At 36.5% G+C, this 13,793-nt stretch overlaps 1 long non-coding RNA gene across 1 annotated transcript in view; it reads left to right on the top strand.

Annotated features, from left to right (window-relative positions):
• Positions 1-13,413, top strand: part of LOC308185817 — a 46,096-nt gene extending 32,683 nt beyond the window's left edge. Inside the window, exons 2-3 of the long non-coding RNA XR_013943767.1 lie at positions 7,961-8,054; positions 9,848-13,413. This is a non-coding gene — a long non-coding RNA (uncharacterized lncRNA). The remainder of the gene's footprint in view (positions 1-7,960; positions 8,055-9,847) is intronic.
• The last annotated feature ends 380 nt before the right edge of the window (positions 13,414-13,793 follow it).

Raw genomic sequence — 13,793 nt, forward strand, 5'->3', positions numbered from 1 at the left:
TGACCAGTCAAAGAGTGCAAGTGGAAAACCATAGGTGAAAATCAAAGAGATAGCTGGTATTGCATTAAACATAATCAAGTAATTATAGAAAAGAAAATCGTGGGTCAACATTCAGACCAATACTTGATAGTTAAGTATAGTAAGAACTGAGATACCACTTTCTCTTTCTAGACATATCCACTTACAGAGAAAATGAACCTTAGAAACTTGGGAATTTTGTTCATATGACAAAAGGTATTAAAAACAAACAAAACAAAACAAAACAAAACAGAACTTTATGTTGTTTAATTGCAAAAAATAAGCTAAAATACTTTATTAAGTGACTGTATCACTGTAATGGAAATTAATTAATAGTTCTGTCTCTATGAGTTTGTATGCATTAACCATTAAGTGAAATGCTTTTCGAATGTCCTGTATGGACTATAAATCACTTTAATGAGAGCAGCAAACTAAAGTGCGCTTTTATCATTAAAACATTGGTCTGTCTAAAGTTCAACATATTAAGCAAAACCAACTGTGGCTTAAGTCTTATCTAAAGGAGACAGGGAAATTTGACTTTTATTAAGTGTGGTTAAGCATTTAGATTCTTCTGGTCTTTTCAACAGCCATTTAAAGTTAACAAAATGTCAGAGATTTCAGAGTTTTAAGTCTGCAAACTGCCTTCAAAGTCCAATACAGCTTACAGAAAGTTGCTTTGGTAGCTCACCATTCCATTTATTCACTTCTGTAATGACTATATATACATTAATTTATATTAATATAAATGATGTGATTTCTATTTGTGTTTGTCCATCAGTTTCTGTCAATCCATACTGGGGAAGAGATCTCAAAGACAACACACATCAGGTTTCACATCAGATATTAGAGCATTCACCATAAAGTTTGTAACACAAAAATGCTCGAGCATTCAGTCCTACCTGACACTGAGGAATTCACACCACTTGCTAGATGGTTTTTGTCCATGTGGATCCTCTGGTGTGTAATAATAGGTGTGTTAGTAAAATCAGTTACAGGGAACAAAGGCAGCAGGCATGGCTGCCAAGAGTTTCCCTGATTCACCATCGAGAAAGGAAATGTGGTGCCCAACAAGAAATAAGCTTCTTCCATGGAACTAGGACTCCAGATCAACCTGAGCAGCATTTACATAGTGCAGCACAGACAGATATGACTTATGCCAGACTGACCCAAATGAAATGTTTATGTATTGATCTAAACAATGAAATTACATGGCATGTTTTCAAAGCTAAAGTCAGTGTTGTTATTGTTGTTGTTGTTATTGTATTGTGTTTGTTTGTTTGTTTGGGTGTTTGTTTGTTTGTTTTTAAATATCTGACAAATATTTAGAGCAGGGATACTATGGAATCCTGTGGCCAGCCATGTTTGTCAAGTAATTTGCAGGATGATCAGGTAACACCTGCCTGAGTGCTTCCCAATTGCTGTGTGCTCAACATATGACTTCTCTGGTAAAAAGGCAGGCCTGAAGCCACATGTTAAAGACACTGTTTATTTTAACAGAGGAATGTGGTAAATGGTAAGACATGGGTATTGTGAGCAACCACATCATGATGACCTCTGGAGACCCATAGAAGAGAATGTAGCAGAAAACATGAACAAATCCGAAGTTTATATCCACTATATATCTATATAAATCCATTATAACAGCTGGATAATGTCCTAATCACAATAGAAAGTATAAGCCCAACATAGGATAAGACTCTCCATGGTGTTTTTGTTTTTGTTGTTGTTGTTCTTTTGTGTTGTTTTTGTTGTTGTTGTTGTTTGTTTGTTTTGTATTTTGAAGGAATTAAAATAGAATAATAATAATAATTAAAAAAAAAAAGTTAGAAGGGAACATCTAAACAACAGCTATTCCAACTTCTCATTTAAATAGGGCCTGACCTGAGAGGTTTGGATATTTTTGGATGAGGTAAAAGCTTAAGCTATGGTAGTTTGATGAAAGAGGTGACAACAACAGTGGAGAACACAGGAAAGAAAATCTCTCTGATGTAAGAACGCTAAAAGAAAATATCATTAGAGACAACAGATAAAAAGCAGTCGCCTGGAACAGTGATGTTGAAAGAGCATCTGTCAGACTGATGTCTACTTTGATACCTCTTTCTCAAAAATTCTCAATGACAGAGATGCTTATGGCTTTTGTTGCTTGTCCTTTCTTTCTCAGGTGATGATTTTGTTATTGCTTGAATACAGCTTTATGGTATACTAACAGTAAGGTACATTGTCAAAAGTGCTATCTTACTAATGTAACTCATGTTCCATAAATCTGTGACATTTTTATTACCAAAAATTGATGAAGTGACCCAATACACAATATTCAGAATAAATTCAGAATAACATTCAGAATATAGGCTGGTTAATGTAATTCAGATGGTCTATCTTTTGACACTGGATTTTTATCAAAGAGTTAGGTCAAACCAATGATGAATTTCCCCTTTAATTTACATTGTTTTATTGAGCCCTAAGTCTATGTGTGACTTTCAAATGGCTAAGGCATTAGTACTGATATAGAGTCCTTTATTTATGATGATTTTGCATGTACAACTTAAATGCAAGAATAAAACAATTGCAAAACAATAGATCATGTAGGAAGGACTGAAATCATGCATAACTGAATCAACTTAGCTAAGGATAAATTTTAAGAAAAATGTAGCATAAATAGGTATCATTCCCATTGTAACTGGAAGCTTATGATTGAAATAAATTGTGGAAGTGCATTTTTTACTAACATTTCTACCTTTAAATAACTTATAAATCCTTGTAAGGACTCATAGGAGATCTTACGACTAGTGAGATACCTCTGTGTTGTTTGTCCACTTAATACCTTTGTGATGTTTAGATAGCTTGCAGTGTGAGTTACTTGGCCAATTGGTTTCTCGTTGTCTGTATAGTGGCTGTGTTTGTCTTTCTAAGTGCCTTCTGGGACATTAATGTGTCTCTTCTACCTTTCTGTTGATCTTTTGTAAAACTTGTATGAAACTATCACTCAGAATTCTTTCAACTTTGGCTGAAAATGGCTAATAAGCTTAGAATATTGAGGAGACAAGTGTGACAGACAATGTGATCCCATCTGAGTTGGTCACATAGGAAACCAAACAGGCATTTTATTAATTCACTTAATGTATTAAGCACAACTGATCTTATTGTTGGACTGTTTCAATTATCTAAAATACATGTCAGGAATATTATAAAACCATACTCTTAAGCCTATTTGTCACCTCTACTAGTATGGATAAGTTCTTCATGTTCCTTTAATTTTTACATTCATATTTCTAGCTGTAATGTCCATCTTTTTTTTTGGAGGTTTCTTAAACCACATTCTGAAATGAATGTATTCACATTTGATTCATAGTTAACTTAAATGCTATTGGAAAGTTCATTTGTGTAGTTGGATTCTCTAAGAGAAACATGATATTTCATCTGTCCCTTTACCTGCTGTTTCTTCTGTTTCAATAAATTTAAAGTATATTTTATTTTAAAAACCCTTTTCAGTTCTCTTTGCCCTGTCAATTTTCTTATTCACTCCAAATTCCTTATCTGACACATCATGATGTCAACACCTTTGTAAAGTTTAAGAGGTGTTTATGTATTTTATCCTCCATTTTCTCTGGGAGGAGCTCCCCACAAACCTCCACAAAGCTGCACTAGTATCATCCTCTGAAATCATTTCTTAAAACTTTCGTCTCCACAGAGCTTCTGCAAAATTTGACAGCGGGGTGTTATTCCAAGGGCAGTCAAGGCTGACCAATTTTATTTTCCCTGTCTTCCTGTGCTCTCACATCTATTCTATGTCCATATTTTACTTTTATCTTTTACTTAATCTAGAAGATACTAGTGTCAGAGAGCATCTTTTCTCTTTCCTTGTAACATCTGTCCTGATGATTTCCCAGTCTCTGCCAAGGGAACATGGGTATTGCACGACAGTTAATATTTTTATAAATAGTTGACCATTGGGAAGCTTAAAATACATAAGCTTAATTAAAAAAAAATACATCAAGGTTAATCAAAGTTATTTTAGAAAATTCCATTTCACATGTTATCTGGTGACCATTCATTTCAACTTCTTCACTACTGGCTTCACTAGGACATATCTTCAAATGAAGGCACTGATGTGGGATCAGAAACATTGCTTACATTCTAAAACAGTGTCAAAACTGGCCTCTATGTGTTTAGTTCAGAATCACACCTATAATAAGATATATATAAAAGTTTTGTTGTTGTTGTTGTTTTGTTTTGTTGGTTTTTTTGTTTGTATGTGTTGGGTTCTGTTTGTTTGTTTGTTTGTTTGTAATTGGCACTAGCAATTCCACGGCCCCTTAACTGTAGCTGGGTATTATGTAGGATGATTCCTTAAAGCTTCTCCCATTTGCAGCTACCAACCATCATACTGGGAATGAGCTGGGAATGCAAGGGCCAGCATGAGAAAATCCAAGGCCAGGTTTCCTTTATCCTGGCCTCATGCTGGCCATCCCCCAATATGTGTTACCAGCACAACGCAAATGACCTACAGTAAACTCAGGGATCAGGGATACTGATCACTTTTATTCAGAAAATAACAAAGCTTGCAAGTAAGCAGACTCATTTTATGAAACAGGTGATTCCCATTATTTCTTGATTCTTTCTCATATTCTGAGTACCTAAGACGTAATGTTTTGGCAATGAGGTTACATTTCACAGAATCACAGAATGCTTGAGGTTGGAAGGGACCTCTGAGTTCATCTAGTCCAACCACCCTGCCAAACAGGGTCACCTAGCACTTGTTGCACAGGATCACATCCAGGCAGGTTTTGAACATATCCAAAGAAGGAGATTCCACAACTGCTCTTGGCAACCTGTTCCAATGCTCTGTCACTCTTACAGTAAGGAAATGTTTTCTCATATTCAGCCTGTGTTTCAGTTTGTGCCTGTTGCCTCTTGTCCTGTCACTGAGCACCACAGAAAAAAATGCAACCCCATTTGTACACATTGATAAGATCCCATCTGTGTCTTCTCTTCTCCAGGTTAAACAGTCCCAGCTCTCTCAGCCTGTCCTTGTATGAGAGATGCTCTAGTCCTCTAATCATCTGCCAGCTCTCATCATCCAGCCCTCTCCTAGACTCATTCCAGTAGCTCCATGTCCCTCTCATACTGGGGAGCCCTGAACTAAACATATTCCAGGTGAGGCCTCACCAAGGCTGAGTAGAGGGGGAGGATCACCTCCCTCAACCTGCTGGCAACACTCTTCCGAATGCACCCTAGGATAACATTGGTCTTCTTGGCCACAAGGGCACATTGCTGGCTCATGGTAAACCTGCTGTCCACCTGGACTTCTAGGTCCTTCTCCCCAGGGCTGCTCTACAGCAGGTCCGCCCCCAGCTTGTACTGGTGCCTGGGGTTATTCTGCCCTAGCTGTAGAACTTGCCTTTGCTGAAATTCATGAGGTTTCTCTCCAGCCAAACTCCAGTCTGTCAACGTCCCTCTGAATGGCAGCACAGCCCTCTGGTGTAACAGGGGTGATATGTTTCTTTGAAATATATTTTTCTTTACATGACAAAGTTGCAAGTTGCAATAATGGTATTTAATTTCTTGATTGTGTCAGTTTCTCTTATTCTAAAAGCACAAACTAGATGTTATTATATGTTATAGTCACAAAATTAATCTAAAGACTGCTAACATACCTCCCTGTTGCACAAGTTCATCATGAAGATCCAGTACCAGGAAGAGGTTTGACTGTGTATTGGGTTTATACAGGTAAGGGTTTGGTAGCAGGGGGGCTGCAGGAGTGGCTTCTGTGAGCAGAGCCCAGCAGCTGCCCCATGTTGGAGCAGAGCCAGCTCCAGCTGCTCCTAAAGGGACCCACCGCTGGCCAGAGCCCTGTCATGAGCCATGAGCAATGTTGGTTGTACCTCTGGGGAACCAGATTTAAGAAAGGACAAGAAATGCTGTGCAACATCTTAGATGGAGGAGTGAGGAAATATACAGAGAACCAGCCCTGCAGACCCCAGTCCAGAAGTCAATGCAGAAGGAGGGCAGGAGGTGCTCCAGGCATGCAGCACAAGTTCCCCTGTGGCCTGTGGAGAGGCCCTTCGTGGAGCAGGCAGTCCCCCTGCAACCCATGGGTCGCACATGGAGCAGATCTCCACACTGCAGCCCGTGGAGGAGCCCATGGTGGAGCAGATGGATGTGGCCTGGAGGAGGCTGCAGCTTGTGGAGGACCCCCACTGGAGCAGGCCCCGGGCCAGAGCTGCAGCCCGTGGAGAGGAGCCCATGCAGGAGCAGGGCATCTGGGGGGGAGCTGCCACCCGTGGGGGACCCGTGCTGGAGCAGTTTGCTCCTGACGGATGGACCCCATGGTACAGACCGATATTGGAGCAGTTCTTGAAGAACTGCTGTCTGTGACAAGCCCCTGCAGGCACAGTTTGGGAAGGATGGCATCCCATGGGAGGGACCAAGGACCTGCAGAAGGCAGAAGAGGCCGTTGGGGGGGGTGGGGGGGGTGGCGATTTGTACGTGTTCTTAGTTTGTTCTTAGTTTCTCACTGTTACTCTGCTAGAGATAGCCAATAAATTATATTAATCTCCTCACCTTGAGTCTATTTCGCCTGTGATGGTAATTGGTGGGTGATCTCCCTGTCCTTATCTCAGTCTTGAGGCCTTTCCATTCTGTTTTCTCTCTGTTTTCCTTCGAGGAGGGAGAGAATGAGAGTGGTTGTGGTGGAGCTCAGCTTCCCAGCAGGGTAAAACCACCACAGACTGCCACCAAAACTTGTGAAAGCAAAGCTAGAAAAGGATTGCTGTATCCCTAGAAAACAAAATATCTTAATCTTTCATATGTACTTTGCAGAACTGTATTTCATGTTACACTCTGAAAACTATTATTAGCTAAGAGATTGTATAAAGAGATTATATTTGTTTTCTGAACTTTCTGAAGGACTGTGCTTGTACTTGAAACATCAATAGCTTTGACCTGAAAGATTAAGGTCTTGTAAGTATTTGTTTAATATGAGTAGCAATCTGAAACATAGTTGTATGACAGTATTGTTATTGACATAGCTCACTAGACATAACACCTAATTCTCTATAGAGTTCTAGGTGTTCTGTGAACTTTAATTCTTCATATTATTGGATTCTGACTTCATCGCAGAGATCCAAACCCCTAGTTTCCAGTGCTTTTAGTTCCATGGACTTTTAGTTCAGTAGATGTAAATAAAATATCAGAAGAAACTTCCAAGCCCTTTAAGAAGCTGAAATTATTGCATGTGCACAGTAAGAGTTTTCAAGAGTCCTTGCTCAGTTTGGTTTCCTTTCTTGAGAGGGTGGAATACTTGAAAATATTTACAGAGCATGATTAAAGCAGAAGATCCAACTCTTATTGACAAGATGAATGAAAATAAACCACCACTGAAACTATTTTGATCCAATCTGTGTAATAGTAAGAAAAAAAAGCAATAACAAAAACTTTTCTCACACAAGCTCACTTTGAGGTATCATCTTTTGGTTTTATTTTGTAGGAAATGGTATTTTATTAAAATAACAGTACTTCATTATAGCTATCATCTTCTTATTTCTTCTTATATTAAGTCTTTGGATTCCCATTGAGTTTTCAGGCACTTGATCAAAATGGATAAAAACAATTATTTATTTCAGAATTCTTATTCATTTCAAGAAGTGGGATGAACAACATGTGTCTATTTATTTTACCTAAATTTTTTGATTCATTATTGAGAAAGATCATTTTTTCCCATTAAGGTTTAATAGGGTTGAAGATTCATGATCCATATTTGCAGAAACTCTAGAAGCTTAAAACATCAGAGTTTCAGCATAAGAACTTGCAAGTCGTCCTTATTATAATCCCCAAAATTTGACTGAATGTTCCCAAAAACAAAACTATTAGTTTTCAAGTTTTAACTGTAACTGATGTTAGGAGGGGAAAAAATCTCACATTCTTCTTAATACTTTCCTTCCAGTGACAGTAATAGCCAACTCCCACAAGGTACTTTCAAGACTCACATGAACTTCCTGTAGCAAAACAAGAACCTAGCATATGATCTATGGATTCTTGTAAGTAGAAAAGTTCAAACTATATTCTCTTTACTATTTGTTGATGTTCACAAACCTATCTTGCAGACTAGACCTACGCTTCAGCTAACACAGCTCTGAATTTCTTCCTCCAAAACATCGTTTTGCAACATCATTGAAGCTGTGAATGCCCCATCTCTGGAAGTGTTTAAGGTCAGGTTGGATGGGGCTTTGAGCAGCTTGGTCTAGTGGAAGGTGTTCTTGCCCATGGCAGGGGGTTGGAATTAGAGGCCGTTTCCAACCAAAACCATTTGATTCTATGATTCTGTGATTCTATGATATAGTGAGTAAGAATTCAGTCTTCACCCAAGCTGAACAGTAGGCACAGAGGAAAGATGCTGCTGTTATAATATAGTGTTATGGAAGCATCAGGTCCGGAACAGTGAAAAAAGCACATAGAGCTAGGAATTATTCAGAAAGGAATATGGAAGGGAAAACATTACTAGCATTATTATGCTACTGTGTAAATTCATTGGTCAACTACATTTTGAATGCTTCCATTTCTTCTATATTATTTTTGAGATGTGAGAACAAGAATTGAGAAAAGTGCTGAGAAAGGTACCAGGGATGATCAAAGTTAAAAAAGAACATCTGTATAAGGAATAACTAAGTAAACTAGGACTCTTCGGCTTGGGAAAGAGATGAGTGTGGAGAGATAGAAAGAAAGTCTACAAAATCATTCGCTCTTTTCTAGTACAACGACTTGGGAACATTAAAAGAAATAGATAAACAGAAAAATAAAAGATGATCCTCAGGATGTTGCATGTGTCCAAACCTTGCATGGGTTTAAAAAGAATCCAGACAAATTAAGAACTAGTCAAAAACAAGACTCATGGCTCAGAAATTATTTTGTCATAACTACTGGCTGTAAAGACATACACAAAGCATTTGATGAATTGCTTGTACTCTGAGAGGATGTTCTGGGCAAGGATAAAATTTGGTCTCACTCATTTAGGTCACTGATGTGTACAGCTGCAGTCTGTGTCTATATATGCATGAAAGAGATGGAATTAAGTGCACAAACACATTTTGACCAAATACAATGTTGCCACTTTTTTAACATATCTTGAAATGTTTCCTTAGCTTAAAATATTGTTATAAAAAAAAAAAAAAAAAGAGAGAGAAAAAGAAAAAAGAAAGAAAGAAAATCATCTTCACATTTCACTTTAACGCATTCCTTACAAATTTTAAATTAATAAATTATTTATTTTAAATGGCATATTTCTAGGAGCACCAGTTTTATTTGGTTGAAATATTTCAGACTTTGTAATAGATGAACTCTCTCTTGTTTTCTGAAAAGAAAATAGACAATATGGAATGATAAAAGAAAAACATTTTACAGCTTTAAACATCTTATCTGTCAAATTATCCGTTCCTAAAGTTGTTGAAGATCTTTATGAAAGCATGGACTTGTATTTGCTGTCTTTGTCTAAAAATATGCTGCCACCCAAGTGTGCTCCCCCAATATCATACAACATTTCCCAACACAACCAGATCTAACTCTGAACAATTGTAGTTTTATTTAAAATGCACTTATTCTACACATATTCTTTGGATTTTCCCTTTAACTTTGGGCCAGATGGTGCCAGCAGGAGCTTGTAATGTGAAGCTGTTCTCACAAATAAGAAACTTTTGAAGACATTGCCCTTCAGTGAACTGCTGTAATATCAAGGGCTATTGAATTATTTATTTATTTATTTATTTATTTATTAGAGGCAAGGTTTGGTTTGTTGGTATTGAATGGGGTGAGAACACAGATTTTTTCTATTTTCCAGGTCTGAACATAAAGATGGTACTGATTATCACCAGCCTCTGCACAGAACACCGCAGCAGAACAAGGCGTATTGTATATGACACAGACTCCCATGAGTATTGACACCATTTCATTTTTAACTTCTCTGTTTAGGCTGTTCAGTATCTATTGGAAGACTTAGTGTGTGAAATAGGTGGTACGAAAGAAAGTAAATTCAGCAGAAAAATGGAATTCAACTTTTTGACTGTTTTCTTCCATTCTAACCATCCTGGCTTGCATAGTTGCAGTGGTGATGGAAGTTGGTATTTTAAATTGAGGGAATGAGTAATTGTTTTCAATAGGTGCAATAGTTACCGCTGCAGGCAAATATCATAATTAAAGCAAGGCTCCAGCACATATACATAGTGAATAAAAGGAGCTTTACACACCCTGTTACATAGTGGAGAAACAACAACTATGGCAGTTAGGAAGACTTCTCAGTTATTAAATACAACAAACTTAATATTTTTCATTTTATTTTAAACCAATGATACCATATCTGAAAAAGCTGAAAATAAGATTTTAGCTGGGTGAGACATCTAATATTTTGATGTTTGTTTTCTTTCCCAAGGAAATCCTAAGCTTTTAAACTTTCCAGAGAATAAACCTTTCCAGGAAAGGTTGATTCAGCAGTGAAGATATTTTTCACTTAGAATGGGTTCAGTCTTATTTTACATCCACCTAAACCAGTATTGTGAGTTACAGGAAAAGCAACACAGCTGTCTCATTCTTTAAAAATTGGACTTCTCAACTGCCAGGGAAATGTACTTTAGCTGGGAGTATTCCTCTGTGGATAAACTTGCTCTGATATATCATGAGAAAAATAGTCTAGCCAAACTGAAGCAGTGTGAAGTACCCATACTGTACTACCTCAATGAGGTTCTAAAACTGTTTAGAAAAAAAAGCATAAAAGCATCCAGACTGAAATCTGTTGAGGTGGATATACCTAATTGGAGAAGAAGTTTTGCAACTGAAAACAGTTTGACAATACACTTTCCCATACATGTCATGATTTGAAAAACCTTGGTTTTATTTTAAAGAAAGTCTTTGTTAAATATGGAGAGCTTAATCAATGTCATATATTAAATAACACTGAGTATGAGCCAGAACCACTTAAGATCCAATTTTCCAACTTATGTTCACTAACATCTAAATTGCATGAAGTTCTGTTGATATTATATGCTTTATGATATAAAGTTCCACTTTCCACATGAATGAGCATTGAAGAATTGTGCCTTAATTTATTCTGCAATGCAGTTAACATTGGACATAATACTATGATACGTAAGACACCCTGTGAGATGATACAAACATTAGCTAAATATTTTACTTAAGTTTGAATGCTTTCAGCTGTATCTACTGGCAGAATACATTTTGCTCTGAGCACAGCCATTTATTTTCTGTGGTTATGGACTCTTTCTTTATTCTTAAGGTCAGTAGCTAAAGGGAGGTAATCTACAATTCTTGTTAAAACTTCCTCTTTCCTAAATATCGTGTTGTTTGGAGGCTTCACACTTCTTTTATCTTCAGCGTTTCGAATATGCAGTTTTGAGAAAGCTGTGTAGCAAGTGAAATTAAAGGAAAACCGTGTTAATTATTTCTTCTTCTGTCTATATTTATGTTACCAGTATATTTTATTAACACTTTTGTTTACTTCTGTGTTTTAAAAAACTTCTATTTTTCATGAGTTGATGGAATCATTTCCACACTACCTTCAAATTTAGTGGTTTTTTTTTGTTTGTTTGTTTGTTCGGTTTTAGTGGTTTTAGGTGATTCAAAGAATGAGCAATGCTTAGAAAGTCAAAGGGAAAAAAATGCTTAAGAAACACAACATGCCCATATCAACACAATGGTCCAAATCTTTTTGAAATTCCAGTGTTGGAAATTATATTTGTGGCAGGTTTCTGTGCGTATATAACCCACTACTATTTTCATATTATCAAAATCTGGACTAGATTCAAGACTGATTCAAGCTTCTTGAGAGGTAGGAGAATGTTTTCCTTGCCGTGTAGTGGACAACTTTTGGAAAAAGAATTGAACGAAGATGGTCAGTGCAGAGATCTGGCTAGTAAATCCTCCTTTCACCGCATGGTTTTCTTACTTACTTAAAAGCTTAAGAATCATTGAATCTTAGGTGCCATTTCTAGGTAAAAACCAAAAATCAGTCAAAAATCCAGCTGTATGAGGCCTTGTTTCTTTGTTCACTAAAGTCCGTTGTTTGGATGGAATGGAAGCTTTATTTTGGATAACTGTGCTTAGAAGCTAGACATCGCACAACAAAATACTTCAATTTTAATATGTGGGATGTATAAAATTTCTTATTTCCTCTCTTAATTTTCCACTCAAATTTATAGACTTTCTCATTTAGTCCTCTCATAACTCTTTCTTTGGTTCACCATTTATTTTACATTCTCCTTGAGAAAGAGTATTAATATAAACATCAATGTAGGCTTTGCAGCCAATGTCTGTGAATTTAATTCTGACCCTGGCTAATAACAAAGAGTACCTGAATCTTAATAAGACATACTCAATTCAGTAAAATGTTTCTCTTTAAAAACTTGAAAATCTCTTTGGTGCTTAGGTTATTGAATTTCTTCTCCATGTGTATGTCTCTTAACAACGCCAAAAGAGAAGGAGGAATGAGGAATTGGTCTGTGATGTTTATAGCATATTTCTGTTTCATGGCATGTCTTCTCTTTGTCTCAGACTTCCATTGTATTTTCCCCTTTAATTCTCAATTTGTTCCTGAGGAGCTATATAACAAATTCCTTTATTGCTGAAGACTCACACTGCGACAGACACTTCATTCAATCATTGGCAGGTCATTTTGGCCAGACGGGAACAGTTATTGAATTAGAGCTTTCCAGTTGTGAGTAATTACATTGAAGAAATGTTTGTGATGTCTGTATCTAACTAAAATAATTAATATACTCCATATATTTTTTCAGTGTAATAACAATTTAGAAATTGATTCATTAGTAAAGAATCCCTTATTGATGAAGTCCTTTATTTTCCTCAAACATGGAAAGAATTAAAAAAGAATAGTTCAGTAAAACATTTGAAAGCAGATTTGTTTTCTCTTTTATCCTTATCTTACATACTACTAATTTATATAATTTTGTGTATAATCATTTTAAGTGAGTAATAAATGCCTCCAAGTATAACATGTTTTCTCTGACTTGCATTTCAGTGATTAACATAACAGGTCATACGTATTTGCCATATATCCTCAAATGACAAATACAAATTCCTCACAGCAGCACATCAATTATGCTAAAAGAATGATTTCATTCTTCTGTGTTGCTTTTAAGTTCTGTGATATGCAAGAGTTGAGTATCAAGGATAAGCCTTAGCTGTAATAGAACTTAAATTTTGATTATAAATTGTGGATTCTGTAGGATGTATGTTCAATTTCAAATGCATAAAGAGTACAGTACACAATAAAGAACTAGCAGCACTGAACAAATGTTTTCTTCTTTGTTACTTTACTAATGTGATGGTCATTTTCACAATATCCAAATAGTTGATTTCTGCAATTAAAGATTACCTGTTGTTTTCTATCTCTTATTCTTTCATGGTCATATGTGAACACAAACATGCACAAAATATTGCTTACTTTCACAGTGAATCTACTTTGGCAAAGTTGCTAGAACGAGGAGCCAGACTGAATCAAGTTTTTTGATTTTTAATCAATCTTATATTCCTAGTTGCTATTCCTCTTATCCTAGCCTCAAGCCGCTCATTACCTTTTTGTCTTTTTGCATTAATGTTATATTCAATAAATAGTTTGGGGAAGATCCAGATGAAGTATTCCTATTACAGAATATGGAAGAAGAAATTATTTACCATTTTAAGGGTGGTTCAGAAAGACACTAAAACCGAGTTCAATGTATTCACAGATTCACAGATTCACAGATTTCTCTAGGTTG

The sequence above is a fragment of the Anser brachyrhynchus genome (genome assembly GCF_964034855.1).
Source record: "Anser brachyrhynchus genome assembly, chromosome: Z".
Lineage (NCBI taxonomy): Eukaryota > Metazoa > Chordata > Aves > Anseriformes > Anatidae > Anser > Anser brachyrhynchus.